Source organism: Marmota monax, unplaced genomic scaffold (assembly GCF_021218885.2).
Source record: "Marmota monax isolate L192 unplaced genomic scaffold, Marmota_monax_Labrador192_F-V1.1 WCK01_AAM20220418_F8-fsc01444, whole genome shotgun sequence".
Lineage (NCBI taxonomy): Eukaryota > Metazoa > Chordata > Mammalia > Rodentia > Sciuridae > Marmota > Marmota monax.
In genome coordinates, this window is record NW_026694794.1 from 1 (window position 1) to 22,500 (window position 22,500).

The 22,500-nt window shown below is 32.9% G+C and overlaps 1 long non-coding RNA gene across 1 annotated transcript in view; it reads left to right on the plus strand.

The window, feature by feature from the left end:
• Window positions 1-545: 545 nt before the first annotated feature.
• The window catches only part of LOC131423460 (uncharacterized), a 38,325-nt gene continuing 16,370 nt past the window's right edge, over window positions 546-22,500 (plus strand). Inside the window, exons 1-2 of the long non-coding RNA XR_009225061.1 lie at window positions 546-587; window positions 14,028-14,087. This is a non-coding gene — a long non-coding RNA (uncharacterized LOC131423460). The remainder of the gene's footprint in view (window positions 588-14,027; window positions 14,088-22,500) is intronic.

Genomic DNA, 22,500 nt, shown 5'->3' on the forward strand with positions numbered 1-22,500 from the left:
CTTATGTGCTCACTCATATATAATTAATGAATAAAAGGAAATAGGAAATTTGAGCTATACATAAATTGCCTCTCAATGGGTATGAAAAGAACAAAAGCCCAGTGATTTTGTCTTTTAAATGACATTTTATAGGGTCAGTCGGTCTTCAGATATTATGTATTCAGCCTTGACTCACAGGAAAGCTCTTAATATTAGAGCCCCTTCTGTGACTCTGTATGAATTTATATTTGTTTTGGCCCTGGTAAGTAGTCACTGTGACCAAGAAAGAAACTAAAATTAATATGATATATGACTTATAATGTATAATTTGGACCACTGCCACAATTTTATTGAACTCATAAAAATGAAACCATCTGAAATAAATGTATATAAACAAAGTTCATACTTTGGAGTTTGGGAAGCAAAGTAAAGTAAGAACTATCATTGTCATTGTCAAAAATAATAGTTTTTTTAATGAACAAAAGAAAATGAGTTAATAAGGACACCATATTATGCCATGTTAATAGTTTTTTTTTTTTTTTCTAATTCAGTATTTTTTTTTTATCTTGGTTTAGGAGACACAGAGGAGACTCCCTTGAAAAAAAAAGGTCGGTGGTTTTTACTTTTGAATAAGTTCTTTCTTATTGTACTGTTGATTTTCAATATGACTCAAATATATTTCATTTGTTTTGTTACCTTAATTTATTTTTTAATACAGAGGCTGTTTATTGAAGAGATGAAAATTTATAGTCAAGATAAACACTCACTTCTTTCTAATGAAGTTGATTCCATTATTTTTCATTTGATTATTTAATGGATGCCTTTTTCCCTAGACTAGTGCAAATCCATCTGTACACACACCATTATGAGATGAGATTTCAGGAATAAAGAGAGAAATTTGTAGCCATAGAAATAGCCCAGAGGATGTTGACACCATGTTCTTTATTCTCATCATGGCAAAATTTATTGAGTTATTTTATTTTTATTATTTTTACTTTGTTTTCAGTATTATATTGCATTTTAGGTGATAGCTCAGGTATATAGAAGTTTAAAAACTATGAAACATAATGATTCGGAGGCAAAATTATATAAGTTAGTATGGGTCATGTATCACCCCCAAGCAGGAGAGTCAACTAGGGAGATTGAATATGGCATAAAAGAATTCCTTTCAGGAATAGCTAATATCTTCAGTAAGTTAGTGGAATTGTTGTAGCCAAGTGTTGGTGGTAATAAGCCTAGGAAAAGGTATGGAGCAAAAGCCTCAAAAGGACAGGGATTTTTGCAGTAAGTAGGAACTATGTCTGGGAGCAGAGATGTAGAATACAATCCTGAGGCACATTTGGTATGGGGAAAAAACAGCCAAAAGTTGGCCAGACTTGATATAATGCTGATTTTAGTCACTGCTGCACATGTCTAACAGCTGGCTCTTGAGCTATCTACTCCAGAGGAGAACTTATTGGCTTTTGTTGCTCTCTCCCAAGACCTGTATTCAAACACTGGAATCAAAGTGTGGATCTGAGCAGATGATGGCTGCCCCACTGCTCTGGTAAATTCACTAAGGATATGCTAATTTGGAGAATATGAATTTATAACTTTTGCAATAAAACAGAGCTGAACTAGTGAAATCCATGTATAAAGTCATCTAGAAGTGAATGTGTTTATGAAGTTCTGTGAGGAGAAAGGAAGAGTTTGCTAATACACGGATTCCGGATGAGACTTGAGGAATTTAAAGCAGAATTCTGTCATCAAGTTCAGATTTAGAGATTCTAGATTAGTCTCTATACTCTAGAGGTCAGAAATAGGCTCTTGTTTACAGCTAGTCTCCCATGCATAATGACTGGAACACAGTTAAACTAAGTTAATTAGGTCATCGTCTGAAATAGTGACTCCTATACATGCATATTGCTATTGGAAATGAAGAAGGAAAAGCAGATAAAAAATGTTTTCTCACTTATAAACTCCATTCTATAAGAAGATCATAAGGTTCTACTCTCCATAAATTGATATCTACTTCTTTAATACTGAGCCTCTATTATTTGAGTTTTCCTTTGGAATTAGTTTTGAGTTCATTTCCATGTAATGATTAGTATAAATTGCAAACACAAAAAATTATTTAACTATTTTTAAAAATTACTGTCTTGATTTATCAAATGGTCAAGAACTTATTAAATACTTGCTCAAGGTACGTTTTTGTGTGTGTCAGTAATGCTAATTAGTCAAAATAGTCTAAAGGATAATAATATATGTTTAACCCCCTATCTTGAAGGATTTCATATTCAAAACTAGGAGAAAATTTACTTAAAGCCACATAAAATTACATGAAAAAAAATGACATTTAAGGAACATACTCTACCTTGGGTATGAAAGTTATGCAATGACAACTGTTGGTTATAATTTGACTAAAGTGTATATATTTTATTATAATTATTATTTTATGTATAAATTTTCCTTGGTAGATTCATAGGCAATGTGAATCTTAAATCAGTATGCACTATCTTAGATAACACTCATAATATACAATCTACGTTAAATTATGTTTTAGCATTATTATTAGTGAAGAGATTCTATGAACTTATTCCCATCACATTCTGGGTTATTGTACATATTTTTGTATTTAAAATTTTGAGAAGACCAAGTTGAAGAATTTGATGAGTAAATGAGCAAATGAAATAGTAAATGAGATAAAATAGTTAATAAATTGCATATTTGACACTGATGAGGAAAAGTCTTTATGTGAGATTAGCATAAAGACCTGAACTAAAGCAGGATGAAACTATTAATAACAGTAATTTTGCAAATGAATGCATTATTTCAGAAAAATGAATTACTTTTATTTCTCTTTCAAAAATTCAAAAATATCCTAAGTCAAAGTTAAAACTAAGCTAAGTGACATAGAAACAAATGTAGACTCTGAGGGAAAGAGAATTCAATAGTATTAAAGCATATGTCAATCCCTGGTACCCAATATATATATATATATATATACACACACATATATCACAGGAATTTTAGCAATTTCCCATTTGTTTTAAAAAATGAAGTATTAGCTTAACATAAAACTAATAGCATTTTTGTAGTTTATATTAATATTTATGTTTTAGTAAGTTTTTAGTTGAGGCAAACATTCACAGAAAGTATAAATCCTTAGCAGGTATATAGCTTTGTAATTTTTGTGCTCTAACATTTCCAAGTGCAATATAATGAAAATACTTATCTTCTTTTTACAGGTTTATTCTTACTTAAACCATTATCTGTAATAAGTCTATATTAGAGAATAATAATCACAGCATTTATGTCCTTTCAAATATGTAATTTTAAGTAATAATGATAGTCTCTTAACAAGAAATTATGATTTATAATGCCTTTTCCTGACATCTAGCTTTATAGTTAAGAAGGAATAATCATAGTTACTCAAAGTTATGCACACTATTTTTTTTTTTTTTTTGGTACAGTAAAACCTGGACTTCAATTTTAGGGATATGTTGACCTCTTGGGTTACAGATTTATCTCTTGCCTTCTAGGAAAGCACCAGAAGTCCCTTTACATTATGTTTAATGTCCTTGCTTACTAACTACTAGATCTTTGAAATAAGAAAATATCCTTAAGGATGAGCATGACCAAAATATAAAGCCTGACATTCCGTGAGATTATACTTGATGCATGTCAATGGAAAAGGAAGAGACTCCTTTATTTAGAGCAAACAGATTACATTCTCCCTTAGCTGTGTTTTTAAATTGCCCTAAAGCTCTGCAAGTTGAAAAGAGCTGCCTAGTAAATTTAAACTTAGTTATTTCATTGTGTATTTTTCTTACTTTATTGAAATCCACAGTAGCTCTCTGTAGTCAGAGTGGATGAAGAAGAGCCAGAATATTGGAACATCATAAATATTCAAGACTTCAGGAGTAGGCCATTTGGAAGGTTGTATCACATCCTTGGTAGTAAGATAGATGGACAAGTCTGTGTGCCAGAGTTTCAGTTGCATCCGTCTTTGCTGGCATTTTCAGTGGTTTAAGCCAGGCTGAACATTGAGTGTCTGGAAAATATGGTGAATGAAAAAGGAGGGAGAATGGAAATGTGACTAAACTTGTTAAAATTCATTGCCTCAGAATATTGGTTACTAGGTAGGCCCTAGAAACATTGTTAAGTGATACGTTTAATTTTGGATTTCTCTTCTAAAGAAGTCTAGATGGAAACTTACCTCCCTTTCTGCTGCACAGCACCCACAGGCTCTGTGGGAACTTCCTGCTGTCTGCGGCCTCTCTTTCTCAACACTGATCAGACCTGTAACTACAGGGAGAGGGAGTCACTTCTCCAGGTAGTTGAAGATGTAGGTAAACCATGTGTTCAGGTTCAAAAACTGTCTTAATTGCAATTATTTTGATCAAAAAGAGACCAAAACCCAGTTCAAATTGGCTTAGTAGAAAAGATTCTTTATTGATTCAAGAGATGGGAAGATACAAAGCAGAGTAGGCTCTGGCCATAGTTTGATACAAGCTTTTGTATAATGTTTTACATAATGTTTTGCTTCGGACTCTGCTTTCCTTCCTGTTTCATTTGCTTTGTTCTCAGGCATGCTTTCCTTACCTAGTGAAATTATTCACACCAGAAGCTTGAGACCAAAATTATTTTACTTTACTGACCCAGAGAAAGGACCTGTGTCTTCCCCAAATATTACTGCTAAAACAAATTTTTTGTCTCTTACTGATCTGAACTGAGCAACATACCTTTGTTGGTACCAGTGTGCCAAAATATTCAACATACAACTAGTCAAGGCCTGGGGACGGGGCCCACCCTAGAATTAGAGAAAGGGAAGTAGGAAGTAGCACTCAGCTCCTTGTATTGTGATTAGGAAAGGAACAGTTCCTAAAACTAAAAGAGGAAGAGTGTTCCCATAGTGGATTCTACCTTAAAAAAAAAAAACCCACAGATGTCCACATCTCTTTTTTGTTTTAAGTTCAGAATCCCAGATTACCTTCAACCTTCAACCTCCAAACTCAGATTTGTGAACTCAGAATCTCAGAGGTCCTGTGGGAGGGAGAGGATAGTTTGCTGATAGGGTTGAGGGATTGGGATGATGAAAGTGCTCTAAAATTGATTGGGGTGGTGGTTTCACAGCTCTGTGAACAATTAGAAACTATTATGTTGCATATTTTGAGTGGGTGAAATTTATGAAATGTGAACTATATCTCGATAATGTTTTTTGTTTTAAAAAATAATAAATTGAAATATGTAATTACACTCCATCCCAAAGAATTATTTAAATATCTAAAATATATTTCTAAATCACAACCAGGATGAGAGCCATTGTAATGCAAAAGAGTAATTCTCAAAATAAGAGAATTTGTGCATTGTGAGACCAGTAAGGGAGACAGTTAAGGATAAGTGAATATCTTCATATTTTATGTAGACATTGTGACTACTTTATATAAACTTACTGTTAAGAAAAATACCAAAACATGAATGAAAAAATTCAAACTAAGTTAATGTTACTATCACATTGATATAGACCACCATTGTCATAACTATTGATAATGCTGTTCAGGTCAATGCATTAAAATATTAAACATAATTGAAATAAACTGGAATGAATGCAGTGAAGATGTATATGTATTGGTTCACCTTGTACTTTAAACCTGTTATGGTTAAATCACTTAATCTCGGTGGCTCTCAGTTCTCACATCTGTATGACAATGATGTTGTATTTACTGATATCCATTTCCTTGGCAACTATAATATTTTTCCCTCTATGATTAAATTGTGATGTCCTATGTTAATAGTTTTATCATGAGTTTCATCTGAACTACAGCTTATTAACTCACAGTATGGTCCATAGACCAGCAACTTCTGTTTTCTGGGGGCCAAGTTTAGAAATCCAGGCTCCATCTAGACTGATAGAATCCAAATCTACATTTGAAAAATATCCCAAGTGATTCATATATGCATTAAAATTTGAGAAACATTGATATAGGCAGTATTTCCATCTTCTAACTGTGGTTCTGAAATTACCTGAGAGCTTATTTAAATCATTGATCCTAAAGTTTCCTCATCAAGGCAAGCTAATTGATTAATTTGGGCTGCAGCTCAGGAAAATGTTTTAAAATCTCCCCAGATGATTCTGATACACAGCCACATGATCATTTCTAGTATATTATCAAATATGAAGTGCACATACTAATATAGCAAACAAGCTCATCCATATCTTCAAACTCAATCTGTGATCATCTAATAAAAGTATTATTTGTACTAATTTCCCCCTGTTCAGTTTATGTACACATGTGAAATTGTATCTAATTTTATGTGTGGAGAAAATAAAACACAGAGGAAAAACATAATAACCAAGATTATAGAGTTTATGGCAAAAATGAGGTTAGGTAGTTTCCATCATAGTAGACTTAGTTTGAAAATTTTTGTAGGGTTCATAATTATGCAACACGAGATGATTATTTTTCCTGAAAAAGTTTGGCTTACCTTACCAACTAATAAAACATAACAAAATAAAGGTCCAACCTATTTTACATTTATGGATTTGAATATTCCTGAAGTAATTCTCCTCAGTACCTGCTTATCACTATGTTTGGAGTTTACCTCCTGCTCAATCATAAATAATATGTACTTGAGGAACAGAAAATATTCTTCTTTATACTCACTAATGGTAACTAATGCAGTTTTCTGAAGTTGTTTTTTGTCAATGTGACTGGGAAAGCACCCATAAATATACATACCTACACATACTTTGGTGAATTTATCTAAAATATTGAGAATTCAGTAAAATATTTTCCTTAGTATTATTTAACTAGCTATTAAATAGATAACCACATTTGCTCATCTACCATGATTAATCTTTTGTTTCCTCATAACTATTGGCAACATCTTAAAAACAGCAATTGCAATTCTATGTTCAAGTGAATAAATAATTTAAAATTTTAATATCAAAATGAGAAAAAATTATAAGAAGGCATTTTTATTATCTGATTTTTTTAGAGTTGTCTAGAGAAAACAATGATAAGAAGCATTCTTTGAAATACACAATGCTAATAATAATTTAATAAACTGAGTTGTCATATTAAAACAGGATAGTTGCCTTGGTGACCAAGATTATCATTTTAACTTCTTCAGTTTGTTATTTAAAGTCTTTAATTGTTAATATTTTGCATTTATTAATAGTGTGTGATAGAGAAAAATGGCATGCTTTGAAGTGGTCATGTAAATCTTAGACAAAATTATCAAGTATTCAACTATACATTTGTTATGATTTTAGGTAAGATAAAACTACTTATCATAAGCAAAATTACATGTAATATAACAAAATATCTCAGAGAGACCTAGCTACAAATTAAGCTCATTCTTATTTAGCACACTCTATCATTTGTTGTTGCTACCATCAGCCTTCTCCTGGGAGTCCCTGGCCTCTTTTCCCAAGTGCCAAGTGGAGGTCAAGTAGTCAAGCTCAGAGAGTCTTGGAAAAATGTATAGGCTTAATGATTACCCTTAGCACTGTGATAGACATAGAGTTTAGAATTAAACAACTCAAAAGTAAGAAAGTTAACGCAACCATTAAAGTGAATCTTCACTTCAAATTTGGAGAAGATTTAGAGATTTGATCACTGATTATTTCTTTGTGGGTTTCTTCAGGACAACCAGAACATTTCCCATTACACCTGAAAATTCCAACTTGGGCTACCAAGAGGTTCACTAAAATCTATACTTGTCTTTTTGGATGTGCAGTATAAATGCATTTCCTAAAAGCCCAGATTTTATTATTACCACCTGTAAAATACCATAAATATATAAGCAAATATTATTAGGCAAAAAAATATAGAAATCATTGTACCCCCTCCCCCATTCATTAATAGGAAGTGCCAGAGAAATGGAATAGTACCAATCCCAGAGAACAAAGGGAAGGGAAGTTTTTGTCCCCTTCCTTTAAGCTAGGTGAAGTAGCACATTCTATTTTTAAATCTTTCCTCCAATTTGTTTCTGTTGAAATGAATATGATATTTGATAGCCAATGTTTTTTATTAGTATAGTATACTTAATTATAATTTGCTTATTTTTATACAAACATCAGAGAATAAATTTTGAAATAGGTGAAATATTTAAAAATAAGCTTATTTCCCTTCATTCATCATTCAGCTTTTTAGTGTTCCATGAAAACAATATTAAAAATTTTATACAGTATTAAAATTTATTAACCAGTGTTGGATTTTATAAATACCTTACAGATATGTCATTTGATTGCCATAAGAAGTAAAATCATGAAACTTTTCTGAGTATTTGAAATAGAAAGTAAAAATGTAGCATTTTACTCTTCTCAAAAATTTCAACTATAGTCATTTTACTAAATTGAGAGTTGGGTCAAACAAACAAACAGGTAAGATATGGTATACCACTGCCCTCGATAATATGCATGAGTAAACTTTTTTCATGTTGTATTTCTTTATCAAGTGGTTCTTATATGCCAATCAATCTGTTAGGCATTGAAACTTTAAAAGTGAAATAAAATATACATAAATCTTGTCATCATCAAATTTAGCATTTACTGAGAAAGAGAGACACGGGATAATAATAATGATAATAATCAATATTCAGGTGATGTTTACTTGATGCCAGGTGCTGCTCTACAGCCTTTACTCTTTAACTTATTTTGATTCTTATGTAAACTTATGAGGTAGAGACTATTATTAACCTCATTTTACAGAAGAGGTAAGAAATAAAATTCACACAGCTATTAATATGGGAATCAGATTTGAATTTGGGCAGATTGACTCCATCATCTATTCAGCACTAAACTGTATTTTAATGAATGTCAGAAATGAAGATATTTTCTACAGATCTTCTAATTGATCATCTGTCTACATTTCCCTATCAAAATGCATGATGTTTTAATTATGTCAGAGCATATAGATTTATACCTTTTTCCTATGATGACTATTAAAATAATCAAAGATTATTACAATCCAGAAATATTAAACCATAAAAATATAATTAATTCATATTTATTCTTGGCTCCATAATAAATTATTACATCTACTTCTGTTTCCTAGAAAATCACAGCTTTGACACATCATTTGGCATTGTGCTTTGATAGGGAGTATATCATTACTTCTATTGAATAATAAAGCATAAAAATTAAACTTTAAATTATTTGTGTTCTGTAAATAAAGGAAAGTTGGAAATGCATTTAAAATTTAGCAACAATGTTTTCTGGTGACTTCAGAAGCTTTTGCTGTAGAATGAGAGATGAATAACCAAAAATATCTAAGAGGAAACAGGGACTCTTTACAATTTATCTTCACTTGTACCTCCCTATATGTAGCCAGAAAAGTTTCAGTGGAAAATTAAGAGTAGTAAAGGAAACAGAAAAATATAACCCATCACTATCGAATTAACTTGCCCTTCTCTTAAATCCTCCATGCCCATGATACCATTTATTACACTATAAAACATCAGTGGATGGTTTTCTTAGGCAAGGCTACCCAGGACTCAGTATATCAAAGTTAGCTCTTTCACTGCCTCTTAATGTTTTATAATTGTCACTATTTTTAATGTTATTTTTCACTTCTTCATTTCTCAAAAGTGACATTAAAACTCATCCATTGAGAACCTATGGGCAGTCTTACAACTGTATTGAAATAGTTTGACCTTTATACTTTCTAAGTAACAAAATCTTTAGGATTGTTTGGTTTCAAAAATCATTTAATTCTAGCTAGATTTAGTGAGATTTATCACCTTTTCAGAAGCATTTGACATTCACCTATTCCAAAGCACATATATTGGAGGTAAATAATGGCTGTCTTGATCTTCTTCCTATCCTTTGTATTCAGATTTGGTTTAGGTTTAAGTAAACTATACCTTAGAATGTCATATGTTGTGTACAGTTTTACACCATTACATATAATTATGACATTACACAAAGTAAAGGCATTCATCTGTCTAAAGAAAATATTAAATAATTAAAATAACTAAACACTGGAGTTAATATAGTATTGGAAATTTTATTTTTCTTTGAAGTTTTTGAAAACTGTAAGATAATAAATTCCTACCTTTAGTGACTTAAATTTTTAAATTTAATTTTCAAATCTTATAACAAATGGTGCTTGGCTGGAAAGAGCAATTGAAGGTAACATATCAGGCATCGTCTGGATATGAGAAAATATCTTTCTGAAGTCTAAATTGGTAGCATGCTCTTACTCAATTGGACAGGAGCCTAAATGGTCATCATTTCCTGGCTCAAGTGTAAGGAGACAGAATTGGCACACTATGTATAGGTTTCATGGGATCCTCTGACATCTGATAGCCACAGGCTATGATGGAATTCAATCCCCAAAGAAAATGCAATGTAGCAATAAAACACATAGGGAGATGTTGATTTCTTTTTAAGTTTAAATCATGAGATAAATTTGTCCTCTATAAACAGAGGAATATAGATGCATATATGCCTTCACTAGTTTATCTCTAGTTTATATAGAGTCGCCTTTACAGATACATTAATGTCTCTACCATGAATTTTAATTGATGATATTTCTGAAAAAAACAAACAGAAAAACCCTGACCATGTAAGTCATTATTGCTTCTGTTTGATGTGAGATACTCCCACGTAGGAGAAAGCTGGTGAACCTACCCAGAACAGCGGTTGTCTTCATCTGTGTATGGCTGAAGTATCAGAATGAGAAAAATTAATTGGGAATTTATCTTGGATCTTGGTTTTAGTTGTAAAAATGGACTGTAGACACAACATTTATCATAAAGTAAAAAATAATTGCTCTGAAATATGGCCATTTTTCATACTTATTTTCTTTTAGTTCTATTTTTGATAAAGTAAAATACAAAGTGCAGCTTCCTGCAAGTATTTATCTACCACTTATACTTACCTCCCTTCATATCTTAAATATGGTGTAGGAAATTCATTTACCCTCCCAGCCCACCCACCACTCACTTTTCCTTTTTTCCTGAGTGGTGTTCTTTCTCCTGATTTTTTTCAAGATTTATATTTATTTTTCCCCTCTGGTATGAAACCGTGCTCATTTCTATTCTGGTTTCTACTTAGCACTTTTTCCTTTTAATTACATCTGCTATAAACACAGAACTAACGGGAGCCAAAATAGTTTCTGGTACTGCTTCTCTCATCTGTTTTCTGATGCAGAGTCTTCTACCTGCCTTTCAGGGAATCCTGCTGTGAACCAGCCTATACTATCTACCCTCACAACCCCTCCCTCTGCCCAGTGATTTTTTTCCAAAACTATGTTAGGCTAAGATGCTCTGATAGAATTATTCAGAGAAAATTGCTTTTAGCACCAAATCCAGCAGAAGAATGTGACTCATGTCTGATTCTCCCATGGGAGTTCCAGAATTCCTTCTTGACTTCTATGATTAGATAGCAAGTATCCATGGAATATAGATATTCACACAAATGAACATCCCTACATCCAAGGGGATTGACAATTGAGAACTTGAAGGCTTCATATCACAAAGAAAATATTACTTCATTTAATTCTTTAATTTTGAAATTTTCATCTCATTTTTTTATCCCAGTTAATGCTTACTGGGAATATGAAATGTCACATGAAAATTGACTCCCTTAGCATATCCAATGACTGTTCTAAATCTTTGACATCTTACTTGCTTTATGGGTCTGAGTTATATAAAACACCAATCTTTTGCATAATTTCTGTTTGTTTGGATAGGAAGGAAGAAGAATAAAGTTACTGATAGGGGAAAGTTCAAAATTGTTTTTTCAGTTTGTTTGAAGATGATTCAACACTGATTGACCTCATATTTTTAAGATGGTCCTTTGTTCCACTTAAGATTAGACTAGCACTGTCTAATGTACACATTATATAATGTGATTCATACATGCAATTTAAAATTTCCAATTAGCTACATTAAAAAATGGAGAGACAAATCGTAGAATTAATTTAAATAATATTTAATCTAATCTATCAGAGCTCAAATAGAGAAGCACAAGTAGAAAGAGATCAGAGGGACTCATTTATATGTTAAAAAATTATTACCAGGTGTTTAGTTATGTAATTGTAGAAAATGGTCAACCAAGTCTGAATCCACAGGACAGGCAGCCAGAACAGGAAGATCATAGGCAAACTTGAACTCATGGGTATGGATCAAAGCTGTGATCCACATAGAGAATTCATCTTTTGTCGTGGGAAAACTCAGGCTTATTTTTAAGGCTTCTCAATGGAATCACACAACCCACCCAAATTATTCAGAATCACCTTCTTAAATTCAACTGATTGAGGATTTTTACTATATTTGCCAAATATATTTAAGTAACTCCTAGATTAGTATCCCTTGGAAAACACATAGGAGCCTAGCCACACTGATACATCTATAAAATTACTACCATCAATATATCCAAAATAATATCATTTCAAAATGTAAGGAATGTAAAACTAACAATATGTTTTACGTGCTTTAAAAAAAACAGGTCTTCATAATCTAGTGTGTATTTTGCAGTTATAGTAAATATCCACTTGGACTAACCACATATCATGTGCTTAAGACTAACAGAAGTCTACCTGTCACTGCATTGACAATGTAGGTTTGGACAATGGCAAAGAGTTTATCTCTCTGATTATCATGTATTTTTAGAGGAGTGAGTCTCATCTAGGGTTTAGTTTGACTAGCAAGGGACATTTAACAATATATGAGGGTATTTTTCATTGTTCTGCCTGAAGGGTAGTGATGGGAGCCACTGCCATCTAATGCAGCTAGACATCCTGGAATGCACTCAGTAGCACTCCTCACCCTCAATTATTGACTCACCCAATCAGAAAAGACCATGGCACTAAACTGAGAAACCCTTCTATAGAGCAGAATTTGGAAATATTAGGGAATGAGAGAAAATTGTGAGAGAGGCAGGATGATGGAAGTTTCCAATGCTCTTTGGAATCTTTCCTTTCTTTACCTTGGAGAAAAATTTTCAGAAATGTGAATAAGCATCTCATCTTGTCCATATCTCTATGACCATATTCAAAGTCAGTGATGGGATGAGGGTGGGGGAATGACACTGAATAGTACAGTGAATGATGCATGGAAAAAATGGAAGAAAAACTATTCAATGATAGTTATTTCCATAACAAATGAGTGGAAGTTCATAGGTGCCCTTTTCTGAGGATATTTAGGGTTTTCCTAAGGTTAGTCTTCATTTGGTAGACTTCAGGAAAATTACAAAATGCAAATGAAAACTTACAAATGGAGAATTCAAATCGTGTACAGTAATTAGTACTGCCTCAGATCATCTGTGGAATGAAGTTGTGATAAATAAATAAGTAAACCTCTAGCATTTTTTTCTAAGAAAAACCATGATATTTAAGATTAAGTCATTTTCAGAGTTAGTAATCATATTTGTAAACCCTAATCTCAAATTTACTTCTATCCAAATTAACTACAAATTCAGAATAAACTTCATTTGCTAAGATTTGGCAATGTATGTATATGGAAGCTAGCAGCAAATTGAATATATTTGTTAAAATCTGATATTTGGAAAAGATGTACAACTAACTTATTCAATGAAAAGTGTCATATCTGCTTGAAGTAATTATTGGGTAAATGCAATGCCAAATGCTGATTATAAACATAGCTTAGAGTCAATACTTCTGAGATATATTTTCTATTAGATAGCTGTTACATTTCATTTCACAAATTCTTAATTTAATATGTAAAAACAAAATCTTCCTAAATCTAAATGACATTCTTATTGAATATTCTTAATTTGTATTGAGAGTAATTGAAATAAAGTGTAATTATAGTTTGTGATCAATTTTGTCACTAAAAATGATGACAACATATCTGTCAATGCAAATTTCAAAGCTTTTTCAAATAACTGATTTTGAGATGATTCAAATTTTTCTTTATTGAAGTAAATAAGTGATTTTTGTAGCTATATTTTACAAACTCTTTTTAAAAATATATCAAAAAGTTTATTAGACACAAGAACGTATACTTTATGATTAAATGATGAAATTTAGGTATAACTATGTTTTAAATTTTATACTTTAAAAAAATAAATTATAAATTCTGTTTTTCCCTAGAAATACACAAAGAAAAGACTGAAAAGCAGGATAAATCTGAAAAGAAAATTTAAACTAAAGGTAATTGTTCAATTTTATGTTTATTCTTATTATTTCAGGATGTATGTTTTGTGTATTCATATGGAAGAAAAACATGATTAATGTGGTTATTTTTTAAACATTGTTGGTATTACTTTAATAAGTACTTTTACTCTATTAATTTTGGGTGTAAATGTGTGAATAATATGTAACAATTGGAATTACAGTAACTTTAAAGTGTGTGACCATCTTTACATTATTTGCAGCTGGTTTTTCTTACTAAATGACAGCACAAATAAATTTTTTGACTTGAACAAACACTTTTCTTTTGTTAATAAGTTACTGTGAGTCAGAGCTCAATTTTTCTTTAACCTGAATTTCTCTGCCATGGGATGCCTTTACATTCTTTGGTGTAGAAATGCAGAGTCATTATGTTCCCTCACTGCAGAAGGCCACTTCCCTATAGCTTTCCTCCCTAGCCTCAAGACTCGATGGACAATGACTACAAGATGATTAATATCCCTTTTCACTGAACTGACTCCAGGAACTGAAATCTTGCAGTAGAAGCATTTTAATAATGGCCAGATTTACCTTACTAATCTGACACTATTTTATGGGTTGTCTATGTTGTCATAAAACTTCACAAGAAGTTTTAGGAAGCAAGGACAATCAGAAGGTTGTGTTTCTAAGCATACTCAGGTTTTCCAAATACATGATTTTGGAAGAAAATTAAGAATTTCCTAATTATCATAGTTGTATGATCAAATAAAAAGCAAAAAAAAAAATTCTCTGGGATAAAAATTAAATGTGGTTCAATATTTTTCATATGAAAACAGGCTAATGCACAATCTGTAGTAAATACAACCATAGATTGTAAAATTTCAAATAAAGGAAGTTCTAGTTAACCTTAAATGATATTGGCATGTGTATCTATATTACAAGGTCATGTTGTTGTTGTTTTTAAGTATACTTCATGTACTTCCTTTTTGTGAGGAGCTCAAATCATTCTTTAGACATTATGCCTTTAATCCTAATGCTTGAGTTTGTTCCAGATTGGTCAGCCAATCCTTACACAGTCAGCACACTGAAGCTCACTTGATTGAAATCTATTTATATTTGTACTTAGGGAACTAACATCTTCTTACTGTTTCCTTTCCTTTTTTGGTTCTTAATTCCTTTGGTCAGGGAAATTGGACACAGCTTTTGGGCACTGATTGACTAAGGGAGCCATGACTGAACTGGCTGTGTATTTTTTTCCATTTGCTGTAGGTTAAATAGAAACTCAACCAGTTCCACATGATTGGGGTCTCTGCCGGTTTATCTTGAAGAGTCTACTATTAATTTAATTGCAGTGCTGTTGGGATGGATGTGGTGATGCAGATGGTACCATTTGCATTTTGGACCTGGCTTTTAGAATCTTGCTAACAAAGCCTTTGAGCAATGGGCTGTAGAGTGGGTTTGTTAAACTAATGAGTCTTCCATAATTAAAATAGTGAATTTGGCTGAAGTTTAAAATAAATTTCTCAAAGACTGGGCTGGTGATTAGTTACCTGACTATATTTCTTGAGTAGACCAAATCCATTTTGTGAAAGTGAATATATTTTTCAAGCAAGAGAAAAATGGAACTTCAGCTTAGCAACATTGAATGGGTCATCAAAGATAGTTCATCATTTTATTTCTCCACAGTTTTTCTGTATTAATGTGAATCAAACATTTCATTTTACTCCTCAGTTTCCTATCTAGAATCCAGGTAGATTAATACCCTTTCTGTAGACAAATTGTTCAATGATGATGTAGTTTTATAACCATTGATACATGTAAACAAATACTGTATTCTGTATGCCATGTTTCATATTGGCTATGATTATATATGATGAATAGTTAGGAATGTAAATTGCTATTTAAGTATTTTGAACTCTTACAAGAAGGTAACAGTATAATTATTTGTAATGATTATAAACAAGACAACAAATATCAGCCTAAAAAGACTCTTTATGACTCTAAAGACTCTCAAAGACTCTAAGACTCTAAAGCTGGTGTGTTTTGTGCAGAAATAAATATTTTGATGCTAAAGGAACCTATATAATACCCTGTTTTCAATTTTTTTTTCCTTCTGGAGATTCCTATGGTCTCAGGGCTATGTAAATACTTAGAAAAGCTTTGGAACTCTATACCTGTTTGATTTATTCATCAATGGAAGTACAGAAAAACCAAAGAAAATATAACCTCAGAAAACAGATTTCCAAAATAATTCCATATAAATATATTAATTTATTTTAAATGTCATAGAATTTATCAATCCCAATTCTTACTCTTTGTCACAGAAAATTTTATAGTCATCCACATTAAGTGATTTAAGTGAATATCAGTCTTTTAATTATATTTTGTTCCTCTGTTAATTTTGGTTGATGCTGTTCATCAGGGAAGAATACAGCAATTTCATGGAGCGGAACAGTAAGCCTTTTAATTCATAACCTGGCAATGAGTACCTGTTATGGTGCTTAGCATAAGCCCTGGCATGTTAGTTAAGGTTGACTTTCAAACTAATTTAACCTTGGGTTTTATAAAGAGTTAAGAATTTAGTTTGTAAATATATTCAGGATAATGTATGTACTTCTGACCTTGTATTAAAATCATATAGTAATACTGGGGAATATTAATTTGCTTAGAAGAAACTTACACCATACTGTAACTTTTCCTAGATTACCAAACATTATTTACCCAATTACTGCTCATATCTATATAGCCACTGCTGAGTAGGCAGATTGAGTTTGCCACAATTCCATAAGTTGTGGGAAGTGATCAGTGTGCTCCAGTCCTAGTGAACTTGAAAAAGTCTGATTTCATATCAGGGTTATGGTTTAAAACATAAGGTCTTATAGGTCAAAATAAACATGCAGAATTCACTTGTGTTTATAGCATAATATTTTATATATTCTTGTCTAACCTTTAAGACCTAATAAATGTCCAAATGGAGATAAAGAGGCAGTCTTGAGCCCATGAGTATTTCAGATGAATGGATGCCCATTGTGGATGTAGAGCTGTATTTTAAATGATGAGAAATGGTGACCAGTCTTTTGTAGCCACCAGCAGTCTGAGGATGCATCATTGTCATAAATTATTCTGCCTATAAGTTTCTTAAATGAAAAGTTACATACAGTCTTATGGTAAGGAAAGGCAGAGACTAGTGATATTTGTCATACATTAATAAAAGGTCCCAGTCATGATTATTTTTTAAGAATTCCCCCGACCCACAATACATACCTAAACATGCTTGTACAATAAATAAACTAAGAGTGTGTTATATGATTTTTTGACAAAGTAGGATGATACTATTATTTTCTCCTACTTTAAGAAAGGTTTTGAATTAATCACTCTGGGTGATAATCCAAGTTTATTAATTTTTGTCTATGTGACCTTGGACAAACTGATTAATCTTCTTTAGTCTTTGTTTCCTCATATGTAAAATGGGGATAATGGAATTATTGTAAGGATTATGTGGTGATTATGTAAAGCAAGTAGTCAATTCTTAAAATAATTCTTGGCTAATTATAAATAGTAACTATCAGCTAATTACCAAAGTCCTTCTTAATCATCTCTGATTTAAAAAATGACTGTCCCTTGCAAGTTTCTTATGTGCATTAATTCTTTTTCTACAGTATTTAATATCTATATGACAATAGGCTGGAGGAATTTAAGATGTGTCATCCCAAGATCTTCTGACATAACGTTAAACTACCTGTACTGCCATGCCACATTTGTGCTCCCTTTCTTAAAAGAGAGAGAGAGAGAGAGAGAGAAAGAGAAAGAGAGAGAGAGATGAATGTTTATTTGCCATGAACCAAATACTATACTTTCTTATTTATAATCTAATATTTTACCTAATCTTCAAAAAATAATCAAATATGGTAGGTAAAATGCCATTTATAACTTAGAATACTGAAGTTTTCTTGTGCTCAGTGATTCTTTGTCTCATTTTTAATAAGTTGGGCAATCTAGTTTTAGCCATAGTTTTCTCTAACTTAAGAACATGTGGTTTTCTCACTATATGTCTAATGTCCCTTCTATTTTTGCTCTTTTGTGCCAGAATTTTCTAACTTTTATATTTTGAGTTTGTCTCTAAACCTGTGGTTAGGGTCTTGCTACATGCTTGTTGACCTCACTATTCTACTTGCATATCCACATGTCTACCAGTGCCCAGGCACCATATCTATTCTCTCCCCATTGGTTTGTGATCCATATAGCCTGGTGTTATCCAAATCTGATAGCTTGCCTGTATTGTAAGTACCAGCTAGTCAATAAGCTCTATATATCAATAAGACTCTTCTCTCAAAATTTTACATTTAATAAGACTGAGAAATACGATAGTACACTACTTATAATTGATGAAAATGCCAAATGGCTTGTTATAGATGTATTAGTTTCCTGAGGTTTCTGTAACAAATAATCACAAACTTGGTGTTCCAAAAAAAAAAAAAAGAAACAAACGTGGGGTACGCTGGCAAGGAAATTGTCATACCTACTTGGCTAATGGCTCCCAGCATCTCCCCCCTTCTGATTAATTAAACAACAAGCAATGTGGCTTATGGACCGTGCCTGGTAGGTTGTCCAATTCAACATATGGTTCTTACCCGTCATCGGAAAACTGACCTTTAGGCGTCAGCCTCCTGTCTTAGGTTGATACCACTGCAATTGGATCATACCCGTCACTGACTACCGGTCCAGCATATAGCCATTGGCCCCCAAATTTTAGACCATCACTAGCAGAAGGGAGGAGGATACAGAAATGCCACAACACCAAGCCAATTGACGACTCCTTGGGAAAAATTGCATCACTGGTGACAGCATCAGCAAAGATATGCCAGCATTACCACAATTCGCTGCACCAAACGATAGTTACATAGTTCAGGCAAGTTTTGCAAGCAGTTCAAAGTGGAGGAATCTATCAATATGTCCATTTCCTCCCCAAATCCGTTTCCTCCCAAAGTAAGTTGACTCCTTGATTGAGCATTACTTGTTGAGTTATATTCATTGATGCATCAGTTTATACAGCTTACTGTGATAGCTATCATAGAAGCTGTAGTCTGGTTTTATCTTTGTCTTCACTGGCACTGGGATGAAGATAGGAATTCTGGCAATGATGCTAAAGAGACATTATCCTGGGTGAAATCTCCATTGCAATGTTTAAAAACTCCACAGTCAAAAAATAAAACTGATCAGAAAAACATTAACCTAGGTTTGTATGAGCTCAAAAAATAAAAATAGAACCTTATGATGTGGAAAAATGCAATAATAAAATAGCTATTGAAAAAAGCATCCTGGTTAATCACTGTCGCAGATGTAAGAATGGCCAAGCTGGAGTTCTGGATATCAGCTGTTATGGATTTGAGTCAAATCATCTTCTTTTCGATCTGTAGAAATTGTTTTAGTTAATCTCTCTGGAATCCAAATCGGCTGCTGTTCTCCCTGTGGAAAAACACAAACAGACCCCCGACTCCAGACAATCACTGGGTCAGGACCTTTCCATTGTCCTGTTAGAATATCTTTCCAAAGTACTTTAGGCTTATGTACATTTTTTGGATACATATGCCTTTCCGCAGCACTAAGTCCTGATGAATCCAAATTTAAAAAGTTTAGAGTAAAAAGCGTTATTTTAAGTTTATCTTTGGGGGATATATACCCCTTTCCAATTCCCTCTTTTTGCTTTAATAAGTATATGTCTGTATCTAATAGTTGTCTTAGCCTTTTGCATTTTTCTATCTGAAATACCTTACTTGACATTTTCAACCATTATTTATCTTATTTCTATCTTCTAGTTTTTTTCTAAGGTTTGTATATTTACCCTTAGTTGCTTATTTTTCTCCTAGTTTTCTTGTTTCCTATTTTGTGGGTTTAAAATTATTGTCTTCCTACATCTTTTCTATCTTCCTATATCTTTTATCTTTTTTTAACTTTCTATACTTCTGTCTTTAAAGTTTTCCACTTCAAATTTTTAATCTTTCTACATCTTCTCTTTTTTTACCTTTCTGTACTTCTGTCTTTAAAGTTTTTCACTTTAAATTTTTAATCTTCTTTATCTAAATATCTTTTATCCTATTATCTTCCCATTTTTTTAAAAGTAATGCCTTTAAGATTAACTAGGCTTCGAATGATGTAATAAGCAATCTTTTTTCCGCCATGAAGGTATCTCGACCACCTTCAATTTAACCTTTTAATTATCATCTATACTGTACTTTTAAATGTACTTTTTCACCACCTACAGCTTCACTCTTTTAAACGAGGCTTAGATTTTGTTTAAATCACTTCAATGTTAGTTTACATGGCTGCCCTTCAACCAAAGGCTTTTTTTTTTTTAAAACTCCATTGAGAAGCTTTGTCTCAATCTGCCATGTACAAATATCTTTTTCTTCTTTCTTCCTTTATCAAGCTTTTAAATTAAGTCTAGTTTCCTCAAAATCTTTTTAAATGGCATTTTACAACCTTTTACTTTACCACACAGAGATTATCTCATCTAGAAACATTTTTTTTCCTTTAACCTTTTATATTAAAATATATTTCCACATCTTGAATCTTTTTCTATCTCTTTTTTAACTGTTAACCCTTTTTATAAATCACATTTTGAAACAACTCTTATAAAAAATCCTTCTACAGGATACCATGATGGTCCCATTGATATACTTAATAACTCGTCTTTAAAAAGCCATGGGCTACATTTTTGTATTGTATCAACATATGTCCTAATTGTTCTTGGTCTTACTGGGGTGCCTCCTTTCTCTAACAATTTCTCTTCCTCGGAGGAGAACAACTTCAAACCTTGAGTCAACCATTTTCCCCAGTTTGCCTGAGAAAGTTCTAGGAACAGGCAACTTGAAATAAAAACAAAATAAATCAAAACGAGAACACATTGTTTTTTGAATTGGTCACCCATTTTTTCTCTCTTCCTCAAGGGTGAGAAATTTCACTTACCTCTAAGCTTTAGAAGTTCCCCATATGGGCCACCAAATGCCGCAGTCTGGCTGGGCACACAATCACGAGCCACCACACAGCTTGTAGATTCAAACAGCAACTCTTTATTCCCGAACTCACACCAGCCGTCTACAATCACGTTCTGGGGAAATCCACGTTTTCCCCCTTTCATAGTAGCTGTAGAGGCCAGAAATTCAAAATCAGTTTTATTGACATAAAATAAAAGAGACAGTTGAGTTACATTTCCTTAGAGACTCTAGGAGAATATCTCTTTCTTACCTCTCACAGCCTATGGTGGCTACTGATATTCCTTGGATTTTGACTGCCTCACTCTGATTTCTGCCTCTGTGATCATACTGCTATCTTCCTTCCGACTTCAGTCTCCCCCTACCTCACTATAATAAGGATACATGTGATTACTTTTAGGCCCCAACTGGATAATGCAAGATAATCTACCTACCTCAACTTTCTGGCAGTTATGAAAGATAAAGTTAGATGTTTATTTACATGCCTCATCTATGAAGCATTTGAGTTACAAGCCCAGCCTATGACTCTTTCTCTATAAAGTCCAATCCTGCTTGGACTCTTGTCCTGTGTTCTCTTCACTGTAATTTAGTCTACTCTCTTTACCACTTCTATCACCTCCACAACTGTCTCACAGTCTTTTTGACAATTGCTTTGTTACTGATTTCCTTGCATTAATCTCTCAAGCAAATGCTAATCATAACACTTTACTTGCTTAAATCCCATCGTTGGAGTCTCAGTGCCTAAGAGACTAATGTAACATGCTGTAGTCTGGCACCAGAGATCCTCCTCATACAATCTTTGACACCCTTACCTACAAATTTGTGGCTTTGTACCTATTATTGCATATCTAACCTGCTCTGCAACCTCTTCAGCAACTCCTCCAACATCTCCACCTCTGTCTGCATTCTGCCACTGGTACTTCAAGCCCAGCTAAAGCCTCCCATGTTGTAGGTAGGCTGAGCTGTTGGGCAGGCCTTAAGCAGATAATAGTGCTATCTTGAAACCCTGAGCCTTGTGTGCTCTGTTCTCTGGCCACCAGGCCCCTCCTGTGTAGTCATTTAGCAGGGTGCTTGTTCACTTCTTTGATTCTCATATGGAATTCCAATTCCTTTTAGCCGCTTCTGCTGTCCTTCACTGCAGGCATGTAGGCACTGTCTCCATGCTACTCTAATAACCCAGTTTTTACCTTTTTAAGCATTTTGACAACACATGAGTTATGGATACAGTGACCAACTCACTCAGTGAGGGCAAGGAATTAGTTTATCTCCAAACATGTTCTAGACCAGCTTTACTTCTGACATATGACTGCATTTCTTTATCCCCAAACAAGGAGATTCAAGCTCAATAATCTCTCAGGCTCTTACCAGCTATGAATTTGTATGCTTAAATTAAATTAAAAATCACTTTAACATCTAACGAAGTACCCAATACACTCAAAAAATAGTCAAATAATAAATGAATG